The sequence below is a fragment of the Nematolebias whitei genome, chromosome 3 (genome assembly GCF_014905685.2).
Source record: "Nematolebias whitei isolate Nwh7 chromosome 3, NemWhi1, whole genome shotgun sequence".
Taxonomy (NCBI): domain Eukaryota; kingdom Metazoa; phylum Chordata; class Actinopteri; order Cyprinodontiformes; family Rivulidae; genus Nematolebias; species Nematolebias whitei.
The window spans coordinates 35,895,582-35,913,022 of record NC_056500.1 but is presented as its reverse complement, the minus strand read 5'-3'; the positions used below and the strand labels follow the sequence as shown (position 1 = coordinate 35,913,022).

Here is a 17,441-nt window from a genome sequence, read left to right as displayed (position 1 = left end):
AGCAGGAGCAGCTGCAACAATGACAGGGTTAACAGGAGCAGCAGGAGGAGCAGATCTGATCTGTGTGCTCTGCATATCAATGAATCATCCATCCATTATCTTTTACCCACTTCTTCCATTTTTGGTCACTGTTCTCCATATCCAGCAGTTACTGGGCAAGAGGCAGGGGACACCCTGGACAGGTGTCCAGTCCATCACAGGGACACATAGAGACAAACAAGACAAACAACCATTCACTCTCTCACTCACACCTAGAGACAATTAGAGTTACCAATCAGTCTAACATGCATGTTTTTGGTCTGTGGGAGGAAACTGGAGTACCTGGAGAAAACCCACGTACATTCATCATGTAGGGTTCATTTAGTTTATACATTTTTTTTTCAGCAAAACGTTTATGTAAATTTTCATATTTAATGTGTCACAGGTTCTCTGTTCTTAACTGGGAGCAGCTGTAAATAAAAACAGCCATGATTATTTCAAAAAGGATTCATCGCTGTTGACCGGATAAAAAGAATAAACCATCTCTGCAGCTCAGCAGGGAGGGCCTCAGCTTCATGTTCGTTATAGATTATTAACTTTTATACAATAAAATTTGTTTTAGAGCATAGGAGTAAAGGAAAGACATCTTAAAGCCACTCAGCTGCAGTAAAGGTGAGACGTTTAAAGCTGACATGTGATCAGAGCTTATTTACAAATGTTTTAAAACAGGTCTGTGAGTTGTCTGTCTGTCAGCACGATCCAGATGTTATCTATACCTCAGCTGGAGCATGAAGGATGCCAGACTTCCTGAACATCTGCAGCCATTAAAGAAAAACAAATCCATCATCAACTCAGTGCTGTCAGTTGGTGTAAAAACAACATTTCAAACTAAATTGTAATGTGTAAAACTGTTTAAATCTAAATAACCACATGGCAAATAACAGTAAAAATTCTGATATAAAGGTGACTTTATGATCTACAATGCTAAGATTGATTTAAAATACTTTTTTGTAAAACTGTTCCAACAAAAAGTCTCAAAATAGCCATTTTAGTTATTAATATGAGACTTCTTGTTGCTGTTGTTTTCACTAAAACATTATAGTAATGATATGCAGTTATTGAAAAGTGTGTGATTAAAAAATAGAATAAATAATTTTAGAAACAAAGTTTTTCTCCAGGAACGCAGAGAACCGTCTAAATGATGAGATGGGACGGAGGGGGAGTTTGATTTTCAACTGAGCTGTCACAGAGAATATTTTACATTTGATTCACTCTGACATGAAGCTTTAAAACAAATAAAAGAATAAATACAGTTTAAAAAATAGGATCATTTTCCATCATATTAGCACTTGTAGTCGAGGGAGACCCACTCCAATTTATTTACTGACAAAACAAAAAATGTGCAAACGTTAAAGAGGCATTTTTAATAAGTCCTTTTCTTGTTGTTTAATGTCAGCTCGCTCTTTTTAAAGGGCAGGAATGAAGGTCCTGCACCTCTGTCTGTTTGTGGCCAACATCTGGATGGTACCCCAGGTTTTCATCTCCAGGTGTTCTTGGGTCTTCTAGTGTCTTCTAAAGATACAGTGCGTCCTCATGAACTCAACATATTATGTATCCCATTTGTCATCATTTGGCTATATTAATATATATTATATGGTTTAAACATCTAAAGAAAGAACAATGTTTCACCTTAATACTAAACCAATAAATTATAAATCATACGACGTGTTTGTGACTGAAGAGCCCGTCTTAAGTGTGCAGTTTTTAACTGCTCAGGTTGACAAGACATCTGATTCTTGAGCAGAGGTGTTCAAAAGTCAACTGCGTATTTTCCTCTCTTCCTTCATTACTTTTATTTTCCAGAGAAGATTTGTTGTTTTCATTTGTGTAAAGCATCAGCTGAGTTAGTTTCTTTTTTTTTACTGTAGTGGTTGAAACATGCTGCAGCTTCTGTCCAGAGGCTGTCGGACCGTCCTCTCCTGCTGCTTCTTTAAATTTTGTTACCTTTACTATACATACACATTTTATTCATTTATTTATTTATTTGCTGTTGGAGTTATGTTGATGCTGCTGGCCCTGAGGACTAAACACTGTTTCTGTGGCAACACAGAAATAATAAAAATTTAAATAAAAAAAAAACATTGAATTGGCTAATATTAAATCAGTAGGAATTAAAATATCCATGCATTAATTTTGTAACAATAGAGAATATGCATATGCGTGAAAAACCTAGTAAGGAAGGTGAAAGTTAAACTGGGTTTCTTTTTCAGAAACAGATCCTGTCTAACGCTGAATGCTAGGAAACACCTTGTAACTGCCACTTTCCTTCCCTCCATTGACCTGCATGTCTCTGCGTGAGTGCAGCTACAGCGTGCGCTCTCAGGACATTATTACCTGCAGTGTTCCCTCAGTGACAACTGAACCAGGCAAAGGGCCTTCTCCTACTCTGCTCCTGCTTCCTGGAATATCTTGTAAAAAGATCTGAAGCTCTCGAGCTTGACCTCTTTAAGTGGCTTTAAACATCTGTTAAGTTCCTGGGAAAAACCGATGCAGACATGTTCCTGTTTTTAGTTTTCTACATCGCCTTACAACCTAGCTGGGGTTTTTGGGGGGGGGTTTGCTACTTTTTCTTTTAATTACCATTTTATTTTCACTTGTTTAAAAAAAATTAAATTAAAATTTTTATGCATCCTTTATGATTGTCTGTTGTTGTTGTCGGTGTCTACTGTTGTCATCACTCTGTTAAAATCAGGTCTCTCTTGTAAATAAGTCCCCGAGGCTCAATGGGATTAACCTGTATAAATAAAGGTTGAATGAAAAATGCATATTACAGGAGTTTTCAGCAACTTTGAACAAGTTCAGGTTGTGCTGTTACATTTCAAGTTTTCAAAGCCTGCAGAACAATAATGGCTCACGTTGACCTCCATCTGCAGAAGACAGCAGTTTTCCACAATAAAAGCTCTAAAAAAATCTTCATTTTAGCTTCCGCCAAACTCCAACTATAAACTACATTAGCTGGCAGCTAGTAACCACAGAAGTGGGGGTGGGGGAGGGGGGAGGCACAGGTACATTATTTCCCTCAGGAGTGAGGAGACTGAAATCCCAGAGCTAGCAGAGCAAATACCAGACTCACAACCCTATTGTTATCTGTCTGCTTGCTGAGGATCAGTGTCTTTTTATTGTTTTTCCAAAGCGTGCTGAAACTCTTGTTGTGATGATACGTTTGGTTTGCATCAAACCCAACTTACTCAAAGAATTATGGTGCAGGGCAAATAAAAGAATTGTACTATTTCCATCAAAGAAAAAAACATTTAATGAACTATCTTTTTTATTTGAAACATGCTAACAAAATGAAGGTGCTTTGCAATAACCTAAAGACGCTCCACTGACACGTTGTTCGTCTGCCTTTTATCAAACAGTTACATTTGCTCTCACAGCGTAAACGGAGTTGTTTCCAGTTTTAACGCAGGTGTCTTAGAGATGGTTTGAGTCTGGATGGAGCAGCTGTTTGAACAGTTGCAACCTGCGGTGCCACTTTCTCCAACCCCGCAGGGAAGCTGTTAGCATTCGGCTGTGATCCAGAGCAGGCCAGGCCGTGTGACGGTGGGACTCCACCTGCTGGGGTCCCTGCAGCTCGTCCGGCGGTGTGCTGCTCGGGGTTTTTGAGACCAGCTGCCTGGCTCTCGAGCTGAACAGCTCCTGCACCTGCAGGCAGGTTTGAGAGCACAGAGGGCATGTACACCCCAAACTGATTCATTTTAGCTGCCACCTGAAACACAGGAGAAAGGACAGAGACTTTTATCATCCATAGGACCACTTAGTTCTCTAAAACAGGTGGTTTGAATATGCTGAGAGCAAATTAAAGCATGTAGCTGTCTTACCTGAAGTTCCTCTGAGCTAAGGCCGCCAAGTGAAGGGTTCTATAAAGAAATGGCAGCATATGTCAAATTAAATATCCCCAGAGACAAAACGGGGATAAAACGATAAAAAGCACTGCATACTCACCATAGGCTGCTGTAGCATGTACACAATTTGGGGAGTCTGTGAATGAGAGTTTTGTCAGTTTCCTCTTCTTATTTTTATCTTTTAAGATGTGATAAATGAGCAGACCTGTGGCTGGGTTTGCTGCTGAGGAGCTGCTGCAGGTCCGGCTACACCTGCAGCAGTTTCTGCAGGTAACGCTGGATTGTTCTGGAGCTGCTGGGTCGGAGGCTGAGGTAGAAAAGATTCAGGAGCCATCGGGAATCCATACGGGGACAACTTGTGAGAGAGACACAACGTGCATTTTTTTAACTTTTGTCAATTCCTGCTCCTGGACGGACTGAAGATAAAAGTCAAACTCTGCAGCAGTTCCTCAGTCCTTCAACAGTAGAATAACTTATGGAGATGGATCATTAGTTTTTTATACAAGCATCATAAATGATCCAGTTAAAACATTAATTTATCCAACCCTGTTTCCCAGAAAACGGGTCTGATGATGTCTCAGTTTCTGTGTAAAAGCACAAGAAGGAGGAAAAACGCTTAATTTCAATGTTGAAAAATGTTTGAGATCCCCCAAGGAGAAGTCTTTCAAGTTAATTGAGGTAGTGGATATTTTTTTCTTTTTTTTTTAACTTTATGTACATGCAGTGCTTTGTAGTGTGTGTGATCCAGCTGCAGACAGAACATCTGCTAATAATGTCTTACCAGCTGCTTGCTGTAGGGTGAGGGGAATAGTGGCATTATTCCATAAGCTGGATAAATCTGATTAAAAACAACACAATCAATTATAGAAAGTTGAAAAATAAATTCAAATAGCTCTATTTGAGCTCATATTTCTGATCCTACCATGGGTTGCTGGGCCACTGGCAGCTGGTTAGCAGCCAGGGAGGGGTAGAGACTCTGTGGCAGCGGGATGAACATCGGGCTGCCCCCCTGTGTCAGCATTGTGTACTGCTGTAAGAAAGGCTGAGGACTGGTCTGGGGGTCTGGCTGCTGGGGGATCCCAGGCTGTGGTTGCTCCACGTTGGGCAGAAGAGGAGCCGTCATCTGAGCCTCGGACTTCTGGTTTGTGGTTTGGACGGGCTGGTCTCTTTGAGAGGCTCCTCTTTGCAACAGCAGGAGAGGGCGAACATTTGGACTTACCTTTAAAATAAAACGACAAGTTCAGTTATTGTGTCCCCCAAGAATGCACAGTTATTAGAAAAAACTGAATCAAGGTAATGTAAGATATCTTTTTTTTTTAATGAAAATGATGTAAACCAACTTACCGGCACAGAGATTACCATCGTAGTGATGCACAAAAGCAGAAATATGATGAACATTTTCAAGAACAAGTTTCTGAGTAAACTCTCTGGAGCAGGCTGAATAAACTGTGAAACCATGTGGACAGGAGCGTGAACTTATGCTCTGGACGTGGAGCGAAACAACCAATCACATTGCAGAAGGAGACACAAAGTCTACCTAATTATCTCATCTGATTGAAGCAGCAAGTTGGAAACCAAAGAAATTATTTTGACTAGCTCGAATTACAGGTTTTTCCACCAATTAGGATGCTGTCATGTCTATAGAAAAGGATAAACAAACAGGGAGAAGCTCAGACGTACGGGTTTCCTGTCACTCTGAGCCCCCATGGGTGCGGCTGATGTGTCACTGTCTACCTGCTGTGGTTAGCATCGAGCCATATGTGAGGGATGTGCAAAAAATAAGGACTAAGAAATTAAAAGGAGTTTTTACAACTACAATTATAGCTGACAAATGCAAAACATGCAGCAAAATTATCTAAAAGTTGTGATTTAAGGAATGTTGGAGGCTGAACTGGGTCAGGGACTGCAGGGGGATACAGGGGCACCAGGTGGCAGACATACATCTGTCTTCTAGATGGTTCTGTGCTTTAAGAACTGCATGCTTACAGGTATAAAACAAAAAGTCTGGTTTGTCTGATAACTATAAACATAATGTGACTTCTTTTACAGGCCAACAAAATTAAGTCAGGTCCTCTGGACAGTTTCTTTTTGTTGAAACATTTTGTCCTTCATCCAAAGGACTTCATCAGTCCTAGGAGCCACAACAAATTCAGTCCCATAAGTGGCTTATTCACATAGTGGACCAACCAGTTTGATGGTGATAAGATGGTTTCTGGAGTCCACCCTCTCCCCTGTCAACTCCTCTGAGGCAGCCATAGACAAAGTCGTTCAAAACATCAAAGTTCATGCTCAATAATCCAGGTAAAAAAATCCAACAGAGTTAAGTCAGGTCATCTGGACGGTTTCTTTTTTTGTTGAAACATCATTGATGTTTTGAACCACTTTGGCTATGGCTGCTTCAGAGGAATCAGTGGGGGAGAGGGCGAACTCCATAAACCATCTTATCACCAGCAAACTGGTTGGTCTGCTATGTGGGTGTGCTATTTGTGTGACTGAGTTTGTTGTGGCTCCTTGGACTGATGAAGTCCTTTGGATGAAGAGCAAAATGTTTCAACAAAAAGAAACCGTCCAGATGACCTGACTTAACTTTATTGGATTTTTTACCTGGATTACTGAGCATGAACTTTGATGTTCTTTTATAGTCCCAGCAATATTTTTTTGTTTTTGTAAAAAATTCTGTCATTAAACAACACAGCTCACCTACTTTAAATGTAAAGTAATTCATTAAAAACTGAACGGAAATGGAATGAATTTATTACTAAATGTGCCGTAGAATGAAGTCACCATTAAATATTCCGACGGGTAGTTACCAAATACAAGTAATTATATAAATAGTAATAATAAGTGGTGCACTGATGATGTCCCCGTCTCTGAGGGGTTTGAATGGATAATGTTTGAAGTTTTGGAGATGGGTGTTTTTCTGAGCTGGAACTGAACAGGGAATGCTGGTGGACTTACCGGGTAATGCTTCAGTGCAAGACTTTCAAGTGGGCACGAGTTAGACTTTTTAACTCTCATCCAGTTGCACATTACAGGAACAGACGGTGCTGAGCAGGGGAGACAAATGTTGGTCAAAACTTCACGGATGAACTGACGTAGGTTTTTTTTTTTTTTTTTCTTATTGTTCGAGGCAGAGCAGAGTGTGGGATCCTGGAGAGTGGAGGGAGACATTTTATCCACCAACAGGAAGAGTGGAGGAGCCACGGGGTGGCCAATGGTGGCCTTGCCTGCCCCCCCCCCCCCCCACACACACACACACACAATAAATCTTTGGCTTCCCCACTTATTTGAGAAAACGATGCTCTTAAACAGTATTAACTAGAAAACTGTTTTCTCAAGTGTTCAGGGTAGCTGGTTTACATACATATATGGTGGCAGCCATCTTGGATTTTGACTTGGTAACTCGATTTTTAAAAGGAACCTTATGTAGTTACACACAAATACAGAAGTCAGTACCGCACTTATTTTTCAAGTTATTATGTCACAACATGCACGGATGGACGAAGATTATTTCCAATTCCCTCTTCGCTCCACAGCGGGGCACAAAATAAGAACAGCTTTAATTTTTTGGCAACACCATTAAAGCATATGGGAAAGCATGAAAACTGTGTTTTAACAACAGCAAATATTCTTATAGTATGTGATGCATGATTATGTGTATTTTGATTTACTTTAATATTTCAGATTTCTGATATCTTTAAACAAACAAAACACTTTTTGTACAAACGAACGTGACCTGAGTCAAACAAAAAAACTTTTACATCCACAAAGCCCTTTTTTTAATTTAAATTTTATTGTTTAAACAGGTAAAGGACACGATAAGAATACAAATAAAGGATATCAGTGCACATTCAGAAAATAAAGATTTGAAGACATAAAAGACTAAACTTTTTAAACCAAAAACATTGACATTCATAGTGCGTTTCTGTGGAAAAAGCAGTATTTTGGCACAAACAAATCACATCAAAACACAGTAACTGATTAAGTTAAGGCTAAAGTGATTCATATGAATGCATATTGGAGGAGCTGACAGTGCTGAGCAGTAAATAAAACTATTATAGGTCAGGAGGGTTTCTCACAGACTTCTCTGATGAAGCACCAAGTCGGGTATTAGCGGCTTACACCCAGCCTTTCTTAGAGCTGACATAATCCAGGGGTGAGTCAGCACTCTCTCACTGATGTCTGCTAGACCAGCCTCCAATAAAACTCTTATCACACCCTGAGAGCTCGTCTCAATTCTACAAGCATCACTAAGCATCATATATGATTACTGATACTAAATATAATTAACCTTTTACATTCATTTTTTTAAAAAAGTAACACAGAACAATCTGGTGCTGGTTTAAATGAGTAGAATCGTCATAACGTGAATGAAAATGTTTGAAAGAATTCTGAACTAAAAGATGAACATGTACAAACTAATACATTCGTGTTTTATTTATAAGGTATTCAAATTTAATTTAGCCTTTGTCCTGATAGAATACTATTATCAAAGTGCATAAAAAGACAACTAATACGTGTCAAACCTGTTTCTTGTATACTGAAATGTCCTGATGTCATAGGTCAATCAAGATGACTGACAGTTTATTTACTGTCTCCTCTGGGAGAGGTTGTGGTTTGTAGGACTGTTGTTGGTGTTGTTGTTGTTGTTGTTGTTGGAGTGGTAGTTGTTGTTGGCGTAGTAGTTGTTGTTGATAGGGTAGTAGTTATTGTTGTTGTCTGCGTAGTAGTTGTTGTTGATGGGGTAGTAGTTGTTGTTGGCGTAGTAGTTGTTGTTGTTGGCGTAGTAGTTGTTGTTGATGGGGTAGTAGTTGTTGTTGTTGTTGGGATGGTGGTTGTCGATGTTGTAGTTGTTGTTGTTGGGGTAGTGGTGGTGGTTGTTGGTGTGGTGGTGGTCGTTGTGGTTGTTGTTGTTGTTTTTGTTGTTGGTACTGTAGGGGGAGCAGGTGATGTGGGGCAAAGAGCCGGAAACAACTTGCAGATATTTAAGGGTTGATATGGAAGAATTGGAGGAAAGGGTATCCATTTCTGGAGCAAGACAAAGTAAACACACAAAGCAGCGTTAAATAAAAAAATAAAATAAAATGCAGAAAGCATTAGTTGCACTTTAATGTACAAATAAATAAACGTGTACCTGGTGACTGTTAGATTCACTGCTAGAACTGCGCCTGTGACGGCAGAGCTGCAAAAGTGAAAAAGTAAAACTGGTCACATAAAGCAAAAGTCAGCACAGATTTTAGTACAGAGTCGGGTGGAGGAGCTCTTTGTACTTACAGTCAGCTGGCAGTTGATTAAAAGAAACATGATCAGAAGAAAACCCGTCATCCTGGACTTCATGTTGTTACTCTGATCTTCTGCTAGTTAGAGGAGCCTCGGAGTCACAGCAGACTGAAGGAACAAAGAGCCAAATAACGGATAGAATATCAGGATCATCCACTCCGTCTCAGATGTTTGCCTCAGGAAACTCAATTAGCTTTTAAACGTCTTCGGCGTGTTGACATCATTGTCACCAGGTTGCTTCATCTCAGATGTGGCGTTAGTCGTTCATGGGCTAAACCAACAAAGGCGGGAAGACAGTTTCGTGCTGGATTAGCTTGTGTTTTTGTAACCATAAATGTCCACATCCTGTTATTAATCCCAACAGATGAAGAAAACCAGCTCATAGTTTGCCAGAAAGTCATCCAGAACATTTTCTGTTTACGACACAGTAACTTTGAGCGTACAGAGAAACTTTAAATATGTGCTGTCAAAGTCAGCAAAGATTGATGTGTGTTGGCAAAAAGTTCCACGTTTGTGAAACAGTCATCTGTGTTGCCTAGAGCCGTGTTTTGACCTGTAAAATAATACTTCCTCAGTCCTTTCCAAAGTATCTAATTGTCCATAGCATTTCCTCTGATGTATTTAATAATTGTTACACTTTACTGGGAGGTTGTTGGTTTAGTTACTCTTTAGTGGGGATTTTTTTCAAATTGTCATTTGTTACTCTTCATTCATATGTCCCCTTCAGTGAGTCTCATATTAATTAATTTAGGGCTTCCCAGCTCCTGCTATATCAGTCCACATAGTCCAGGGGTGTCCAAACTGTGGCCCGAGTGCCATTTGCAGCCCCTTGCAGTCATTCTTTGCAGCTCACATTTGCACTTTATTTTGGCCCACAGGCTCAAAGAGGCTGAAGCAGATGTAGACCTTCTGCACATTTAATGATGATACTTTTTATGTAATTGTTTTGGTTTAACTGCAAAACACATTAAACAAATGTTCTCAAAATGAGCAATAGTAAGTACAATACAAACCTTTAGCGTTGATTCATCTTCTTTTCTTTTTTTACATTTTGTAGGTTAAAGCACCACAACCCTTTACTGATTTCTTCCAAAAGTTGACTTCTGGATAATCCTTCATAAAACTTGGCAAAATGTGATGAGTTTTCAAAGAAATTACACTTGTTTAATAATCAAGAAATTTGATATTTTAAAGGAATATAAAGCGGTATCATCTGCATACAAGTTGATCAACTTTATCAATGTTTCTTCAAGCCTTCAAATCAGTTTTAGTCATGGCCAACTGAAAAAATGTTCATACCATACATGGTCCAAAAGGTGATCAACCCCGTTTAGTTACTGTTATAAGGAAACGTTATTAATACTAAATTCAACTCAGTACAGTTCAGTTTATTTATATAGTACAAAAATCACAAAAGAACTTATCTCAGAGCACTGTACATAAACATTCACATACATACAAAAGCCAATTAAAAAAAGGTATCTGTCCAATAATGTTCAGTCAGGTCTTCTGGATGGTTTCTTTCTTCTTTTTTTTTTCTTTCTTTTTTTTGAGACATTTCATCCTTCATCCAAAGGACTTCATGAGTCTGAGGAGCCACAACAAACCTAGTTCCACAAGCAACAAATCCAGATATTGGACCAACCAGTTTGCTGGTGATAAGATGGTTTCTGGGGCCTGCCCTCTCCTCCCTTGTAAAGTTATCTATCTAAGGAAGGAGGCCAGCCAATGCGTTGAATCTTCACTTTGTCACAGTCTCCCATCCTGAGCAAGTACAAAGGCAACAGTGGAAAGGAAAAACCCCCTTTTAACAGGGAGAAACCTCGAACAGAACCAGGCTCAGCACAAGCAGCCATCTGCTTCAACTGGCTGGATTATACTTTGATTTTTACACTTTGATATATGAGAATAGATTAAAATGAACTTTCTTATCACAAGAAAACAAAAAGCAATAGCTCAAACAAATCAAATATTTTGTCCTTTCTCCCAAATATTGTTCATGTTGATGGTGGGAGTTTATACTTTGTATAATATACTATATATACACTGTTCACAAAATTAAAGGGCACACTAAAATAACACATCCTAGACCTCAGTTAATTAAATATTCTCATTGACGAACTTTATTATTAGCACAGTGGAATCGATTGAGAAGAACACAAAAATGATCAATGTAAATCAAAATTATTACACCATGGAGATGTGGATTTGGATTCATACTCGATATGAAAGTAGAAAATAACATGACAGGCTGATTCAACATCAGTGAATATTCCTCAAGACGAGTCTAAATGAGGCTCAGTAGTGTGTGTGGCCTCCACGTGCCTGTATAAGCTCCCAACAACACCTGGGCATGCTCCTGATGAGATGGTGGATGTTCTCCTGAGGGATCTCTGTCCAGACCTGGATTAGAGCATCAGTTAGCTCCTGAACAGTCTGTGGTGCGATGTGGCCTTGGTGAACTGACCGAAGCATGATGTTCCAGATGTGCTCAATTGGATTCAGGTCTGGGGAACGGGCAGGCCAGTCCATAACATCAATGTCCTCATCATGCAGGAACTGCTGACACACTTCAGCCACATAAGACCTGGCATTGTCATGCATAAGAAGGAACCCAGGGCCCACTGCACCAGCATATGGTCTCACAATGGGCCTGATGATCTCATCCTGGTACTTTATGGCAGTCAGGGCACCTCTGGTTAGCACATGGAGGGCTCTGCGGCCATCCAAAGAAATGCCTCCCCACACCATGACTGACCTACAACCAAACCAGTCATGCAGGAGGATGTTGCAGGCAGCATAATGTTCTCCATGGTGTCTCCAGACTCTGTCACGTCTGCCACATGTGCTCAGTGTGAACCTGCTTTCATCCGTGAAGAGCACAGGGTGCCAATGGGAAATCTGCCACCTTTGGTGTTCCCTAGCAAACACCAATCATCCTGCACAGTGTTGGGCTGTGAGCACAGGCCCTATACAGTATGTGGATGTTGGGCCCTCATACCACCCTCATGGAGTCTGTTTCTGACAGTTTGAGTGGAAACATGCACATTAGTGGCCTGCTGGAGGTCATTTTGTAGGGTCCTGGTAGTGGACCTCCAGTTCCTCCTTACACAAAGGACAAGGTAGCGGTCCTGTTGCTGGGATGTAGCAGCCCCCCCCCCCCCCCCCCCCCATGTCTCCTGGTGTACTGGCCTGTCTCCTGGTACTTATTCCATGCTCTGGACACTGTGTTGAGAGACAGAACAAATCTTCCTGCCACGGCTCACATTGATGTTCCATCTTGGATTATCTGCACTACTTGAGCAACTTCAGTGGTCTGTACAAAACGCCTCATGATGCCTCTATGTGTGACAGCACTGACAAAATGAAAACTAAAAGTGACTAAAAGTTCAACCAGAAAGGACGAGAACAGAGAAATGACCTGTGGTCACACCTGCAGAATCAATATTTTATAGGGATTTTATTGCTTATTGCCTCATTCCAGCTGTTGTGTGTTCCATGTGCACAGCAGCAGGTGAAACTGATTCACAATAAGTGTCACTGCCCAACTGGTGACATTGATTCCACAAAGGTGTGACTGATTTGGAGTTACATTGTTTTGTTTAGGTGTTCCCTTTATTTCTTTGAGCAGTGTATATATATATATATATATATATATATATATATATATATATCCAGCCATTATCTTTTACCCGTTTCTTCCATTTTGGGTCACGGGGGTCGCCAGTGCCCATGTCCAGCAATCACTGTGCGAGGGGCGGGGTACACCCTGGACAGGTCGCAAGTCCATCACAGGGACACATAGAGACAAACAACCATTCACTCTCACGCACACCTAGGTACAATTTAGAATTACCAGTCAGCCTAACCTTCATATTTTTGGTCTGTGGGAGGAAATCGGAACACCCGGAGAAAACCTACGCATGCACGGAGAGAACATGCAAACTCCACCCAGAAAGGCCCCCGGACCGGGGTTTGCTCTGGATTTTCCCCCAAAGTCTCAAAATATCCTGGATGTATTAGAAAATCTTTGTTGACCTTGGGAGTGAGTGTGTATTGTTGTACTTTTGTTTGGTCCCAGTGATAGACTGATCATCTGCGTATAATTTGCAGCTCTGTTTGAGGACTAATATTTTTTCAACTGAAGTACTTTGAGTCCAGAAACTGAGTCTAGTACGTTCAACACCCTATTGATATAAAAGTATTTTTACATCAGTCTCCTGCTATTAAGGAGGATTATTTTCTTGTTTAAGTGGTTGTTGGGCCTGAAAGAAATGGTGTTTATTATTTAAACATTGCAAAGCATCTTTAGGGTTTGCACTATTTAATGCAGTAACGTCAATGTTTTCGTGTTGTGCCATTCTAATGAAGAGTTGAAAGCTGCTGACTCACTTCTTGTTGTGTAGTAATACTGTAATACTGAGTCATTATGAGTACAAATATATTAATCTATTTGGGCCTGAGGCTTTGTCCAAGTAAACAAGAAGTAATTTGAAGGTGGAAAAAAGCAGGTAGAGAGGAAAGTAGAAGAGCCAGGAGCTCCAGACCAAAAACATCAGTTTTTGTTTGGATTTTTCAAGATATTGTTAAGTAGTTTTTAATCGCCAGTAAAAATCTCACCCACATTATAAATAACTTACATAATTGTGCATTTTCTTTTTTTTTAAGTAAGGCAATTTTGAATTTCTCCAAAGAATGTTCAGCTGCAGAATGTTAAACCTTTCTGCATCTCCAGGTTGTCTCATGTTGAAGTTTGCTCGTTAGCATGTTGTAAAATAATCTTAATAGTTTATTGTTTCTCCCTCTCTTCACTAACTAACAAAATATTAATAACGTCAACAACAAAAGCTGCTGAAAATAAAAGATGGCGAGTGACACATGCAATAATTATTATAGCGTGACTGGTGTTTTTCAGATCTGTATTTGTAATAAAAATAATAATAAACGTGAAAGAAGTAAGTACAAATGTTTGCACTTCCAGACACTTCTTTTTATCTCGTCTAATGTTTAAAGACAAATCTCAATCTATAAACATAATGTGCTCTCAGTACCTCAGGGTAATTTTATATGACAAATAGCCTGATCACTTTTTAGGATTCAGTGAATCACTGAATGTTTGAACTAAAAACATTACAGTTGGATGTTTTACTGACTGCATGGATATCCTGAATAGACAATACAATAAAAATCATTTGACAACTTTTTCCCCTATTTATGATTGTTCTTAATCTGCAGGAACTAGAACTACAATACTCTGGTGAATATTCAGTAAAATAATTTCAGTCAGAATAATCAGTTTCTGACAGAGGTGTCTGAGCAGATGATGCTGAGCAAACTGTTCCAGATCCTGAACAACACATCACGCCCTGCATGACACACTGGACTCACTGCAGCACCTTCAGTCGTAGACTGAGACCATCGAGGTGCTCCACAGAACTCAGGAAGTCCTTCCTCCCTGTGGCTAACAAACTTTTTAACTCCTCCCCCTTTCTGCAGGTAGAACAATAAAATTAATCCTGCACCACAATAAACACTTTAATGTTTCTATCTGCACCTGACCTGTTTCAAACCTTAATTGTTGGTATTTTTATATATTCTGGTTTATTTATATCTTGTGTGATTCCTTGTGTATGTTCCTTTGTTCTGAATCTCTGGCACAACAATTTCCTGCAGGGATCAGTAAAGTTATATCTTATCTCTTATCTTATCTTACTGTAACAAGGTGAACACATTGTACCACTGAATTTCAAAACTGCTTATTAAATATTTACACAAAGTTATTTACTATGATGATAAAACCAGGCTGAAAACTGATTTTGAAAAAATATTTGGAAAATAAAAGTGGAAATGTCATGAATTTTTAAATGGAATATGACTGAACCTTGGATTGTGAACCCTGACTAAATGTGTGGTGAATGAAAAACAAAAAAGTGCAAAGATAGGGCTAGAAAAATAATAGGTCTTATAATAATGGATACTAAATCATGAGTGGAAGAAAAGGTCATTTCTGTCAACCAGAAACTTCAGGGAAAATTCTCAGACCACCAGCAAAACCAGCTTGGCTCTTTAACAGAAGCTGCTGTGTAAAATAAAAAAAGCAGAAAGACCTATCTTATGTTTGTGTGTGCATGTGTGTTAGCAAAATATCTGAACAACCACTGGACAGTTAAATTGAAAAAAAATCCCAAATAGCAAACACTGGATGTACATCTACTGATGAGCTTTTGAAGTTGTTGCAAGTCAAGATGGTCATCACAGCTAGTCAACAACAACCTACACAAAAAACTCGGTCAACTTTACAAATATTGAGCTAAAGTCTGAAGTGGTAGTAGCTGAGAATAATACCTAACACATACTGAATGATACACATTGCACGACATCATTATTTAGAACTTTGCAATAAACTGTTGGCATCAACCCTGTGGGTCTGTTGGCAGTTAACAAATCCTGGAAAATCCTATAATATTACATGAGATTAGGCACAACATACCACAAGGTTTGGCCAAAAAGGCCTCAATCTGTCATTCATCTGTCAATCATCTTAAAGTGGTTCGTATTCCAACATTTTGGCTGGAAAAGCTGCAGGGGATATGCATTTCTTCAAGAAATGTTGGGTTTTTTATTTCCCCCATCACTGAGCAAGAGGGAGACGTCTGTCCATCTTGTGAGCACGAGGACTTGAAAAACAAGCAAAGTATCGACTTCTACTTTGGTGTGTGACTGCATCAAAGCATACTAAAGGCTCCTCCAGAACTGGGTTGCCATATCAAAATCCAAGATGGCCACCACCATATATATGTGTAAAATGATCACTCCTATCATTTAAGGAAACTATGCTATCTAGTTTTTGTACTGCTTAAAAGTACAGTTTCCTCGGGTGGCTGAAGATGACCATACTCTGTGGTGGTCAGCCCATTGGCCACCACTGGGTGGCAACGGGGGGACAATGGCGTACCACTTGTTTAATTTCTGTTTGTACGCTAAGTCCACAAACAACCCCACAAACTGTACTTAATGACACTCTGTCTTACTCTATGAAGGTCCATAAATATGTCTGATACATTTTAAACAATTTGCATTCAGCAACAAAAAGGAAACAGGCAGGAGGTAGAAAACCTGGAGAGCTGGTGCAAAGAGAATAACCTTCACATCAGTGTGAAGAAGACAAAGGAGTTGATTGTGGACTTCATAAGGAACAAACTCACCTACACCCCCTTGAACATAGGAGGATCTGCAGTGGAAGTGGTCTCCAGCTACAAGTACTTACACCTGAATGACAACCTCAGCTGGAGCAACAACACCACCAGCCTGATGAAGAAAGCTCATCAGAGACTCTACTTCCTCAGACGGCTGAGACGAGCTGGACTGGGAAGCTCAGTCCTCACCTCCTTCTACAGGTGTGCAGTGGAGAGCATCCTGTGCTCCAGCATCAACGTGTGGCATGGAGGCTGCACAGCTGCAGAAAGAAAAGCTTTGTAGAGAGTGGTGAAGGCTGCACAGAAATCTGTTGGAGTCAGCTTCCCCACCATCACAGACATCTACACCTCTAGATGCAGGATGCATCATGAAGGACCCCACTCACCCAGCACACACACGTTTTGCCTCGCTCCCCTCAGGAAGGAGGTTGAGAAGCATTAAGTGTAGAACCACTAGACTGTAGAACAGCTTCTACCCTGAGGCTGTTAGACTCTTGAATCTCTATCCAGGATAATCACTGTGAAAAAAAATCACCTCATGTTGCTGCTGATCTGTTTCATGTTGATGTGTTCATGCGTGCTCATCTGCTCACACAGACTCATGCTCATGTTCGTGCTGCTGTTCAACATAATTTTTTTATGGTATTAGTGCTTAGTGTATTTTTAGTTGATGTTTTTCTTAGTTCATATCTTAGATGTTATTACTGTTTTTCTTTTATATTTTATTGTTGGATCCCTTTGTACACAATTTCGCTCCACCACATGTACCGCATGTGGTGCAAATGACAATAAAGAATCTCTGACTCTGATTCTGAAAGAGTACTTTCCTTTGCAGGACAAATGGATACATTTAGACCAAACTGGATATTTTTCACTTTGGCTTTAATTAGGAGATATCACAGAGGATAAGGGCATGCTGGTCACTGGGTTATCTGAAACTACAATATGATTTTATACGTATTACAGGTTTTCTGTTAAACACTTGCAAGCCTTTGTTTTAGGGTTTAGCAGTAGTTGTAGTCGTAGCAGCAGTGGTGGTGGTAGTTGGAGCTGCAGTGGTGGTAGTTGGAGCTGCAGTGGT

At 40.0% G+C, this 17,441-nt stretch overlaps 1 long non-coding RNA gene across 1 annotated transcript; it reads right to left on the bottom strand.

The window, feature by feature from the left end:
* Nucleotides 1-8,780: 8,780 nt before the first annotated feature.
* LOC119408086 lies at nt 8,781-9,171 on the bottom strand. Its single transcript, XR_005186708.1, has 3 exons — nt 9,159-9,171; nt 9,019-9,066; nt 8,781-8,912 (listed from the first exon to the last, which is right to left on the bottom strand). It is a non-coding gene; the product is annotated as an uncharacterized LOC119408086 (long non-coding RNA).
* Nucleotides 9,172-17,441: the final 8,270 nt, after the last annotated feature.